The 2,288-nt window shown below is 44.0% G+C and overlaps 1 long non-coding RNA gene across 1 annotated transcript; it reads left to right on the top strand.

Moving 5' to 3' along the window:
• The first annotated feature begins 247 nt into the window (after positions 1-247).
• Positions 248-2,288, top strand: LOC148124986 (uncharacterized). Its single transcript, XR_015744729.1, has 3 exons — positions 248-443; positions 1,509-1,673; positions 2,147-2,288. It is a non-coding gene; the product is annotated as an uncharacterized LOC148124986 (long non-coding RNA).

Below are 2,288 nucleotides of genomic sequence, written 5' to 3'. Positions count from 1 at the left end.
CAATTAAAATATTTAATGACATTATTTAAAACAAAACAAAGCGCCCAGCTGGATTTAATCCCTGGTGCTTTTGAGAAAGTGGGGCAGAGGGCAGGCGGGCTGAATGTTTGTTCTCCCACCTGTTGACATGTGACAGGTTGAAAACTTGTTCCCTTGTCAAGCCTGGCCAGCTTTTAAAAACAGCCGAGCAGGTTAACTACTGTATGGTTAATGTTCCACCTTTGTTCAAAGCCTGTCCTGCCATTGAGTTTGCTTTGTCGGCTAACCTTGCAACTTACAGACAGGGCTGCCAAAGTGGGTGGGAGGGGGGAGGAGAAGGGATTTGACCCATGGTCCCTGAAGCTGGGAAAAATGAAATGCTCCACACCACGTCCTCTTCAAGAGTTCAGCAGTCGTTGTATTGCATGGGACATTTTCTGCAAACAGAAGCTGACTTGCAAAGGGTAACGCTGGACTTAGTCCATGACTTTTTTCTATTTATCTTGCCGGCTTCTCTGATGTTCTGGGTTTGCCAGTCCAACATTTAGGTTAATATTTCTCAACCTGGGCCACTTTCAAAAAAATGTGTGGACTTCAACACCCAGAATTTCCCAGCTGACATGCCAATGAATATTAAAATGTTTGGACTTCAACTCCCAGAATTCTCCAGCCATCATGCCAATGAATATTACAATGTGTGGATGTCAACTCCCAGAATTCCCCATTAGGCATTAGGCATATCAGAAATTTCAATTGCATCTTTGCTACCTGCTTGGAAGCCCAGGGAGATCAGCGTGACCTGGGCTGAAATGTTAAAACTTTGCTTGTCAGTCTGGGTAGGTGGGGGAGAATGTCCTGGAAATATTTCGGGGGTCTAAAAATGGCTGTCATTATCCTTCCAAAAAAGATGAAGGGGGAGAAATACAGATCCAGGATCCAATCTGAGCAACTCACTGGGACCAAAAGTTCATTCTTCCAACTTTTTGGGCTGGTATCCAAAAACTTGAAGAGATCTTCAGACCTCTCTCTCTCTCTCTCTCTCTCTCTCGTGTGTGTGAGAAAGAAGAGAGAGCCCCCAAACCTGGAAGAATAAACTTTTCGACTCAGATTGGATCCTGCAATATTACCCAATTCATTTGCAAATACTGACCCAGTTTGCTTTTCCAAATTTATGCATTCCTTAACCAGCCTTGGATGCTAAAGAAAATTCAGACAACTGCAAGATTTTCTGTCTCAATTCTAGAAGTGAGGGGCAGGAAGCAGCCCCCCCCCTCCCCTTAGCTCATCCTAAATCCCGTGCTAGAGGGGGGGGGGAGGCAGAATCAAAGCAAGTGGAAAATTTGACTCAAAAGTCAAATAATAGTAAGGGGGAAGCTTCCAGTTTCTGTATTTCCCACCCCCTTCGACCGCGAGGCCAGCCAGATCTGGCTTTTAACAGCCAGCCAGCCCAAAATGTCTGCAGTTGTTCCCCTGTCCCATACACACAGCTTCCTTCCAGATAACATTTTGAATTTTTTTAAAAACAACAGAAAACCCTGCGGATCCTGAATTTGCAGTCCCCTTGAAAAAGGAGAGTGAAAAAGAGATTGAAATGGAGAAAAACCAAATTCTTTTGACCTCTTAATGTCTGGGCTTTCCTGAAGAAAATGTGCAGTCTGGTGTTAGAAACTTAGAATAATCTGGAGCACAGTCTGGTGTGTGACCCAGGTACTCCTTGACTTACAGCAGTTCGTTTAGTGACTGTATGAAGTTACAATAGTGACTTAATACCCATTTTTTCACACAACCATTGCAGCATCATGCAGTCAAAACTCAGAGACAATTAACAACTTGACTCATATTTACAACGGTTGCTAAATGTCCCAGCATTGTGTGGGGAGGTCACTTTTTGTGACCTTCTGACAAGCTAAGTCGAAGGGGGAACCAGATTCACTTAACAACCAGGTGACTAACTTAACAACTGCAGTCATTCTCCTAACAACTGTGGCAAGAAAGGCTGTAAAATGGGGCAAAACTTCATATGTCTTACTTAGCGACAGAAATTTTGGGCCCAATTGTGGTTGCAAGTCGAGGACTATCAGTGATTTGAAGTTCTGTCTTACTCTGAGTCTACATAAAGAAGGGAGATATGGGTGTTAGAACTAAGGAGCGGTTTTGCTTCTTTCAGGTGTGATCTTAGCCCCCAACTTTTGAACCAGATTCAACTCCTGTTTTCTGGGTTGTCCCATGACACCAGACGTCAAGTGGGTCCACACAATATGGTCAGGCACATCAGGACCTGACACCAAACAAGCATGTTGGGAAAATAC

This window comes from Pseudonaja textilis, chromosome 10, assembly GCF_049901715.1.
Source record: "Pseudonaja textilis isolate UNSWEBS1 chromosome 10, rPseTex1.2, whole genome shotgun sequence".
In the NCBI taxonomy this organism is placed as follows: Eukaryota; Metazoa; Chordata; class Lepidosauria; order Squamata; family Elapidae; genus Pseudonaja; species Pseudonaja textilis.
Note: the sequence above shows the minus strand (reverse complement) of the source record. Positions and strands in the feature narration are given on the sequence as shown.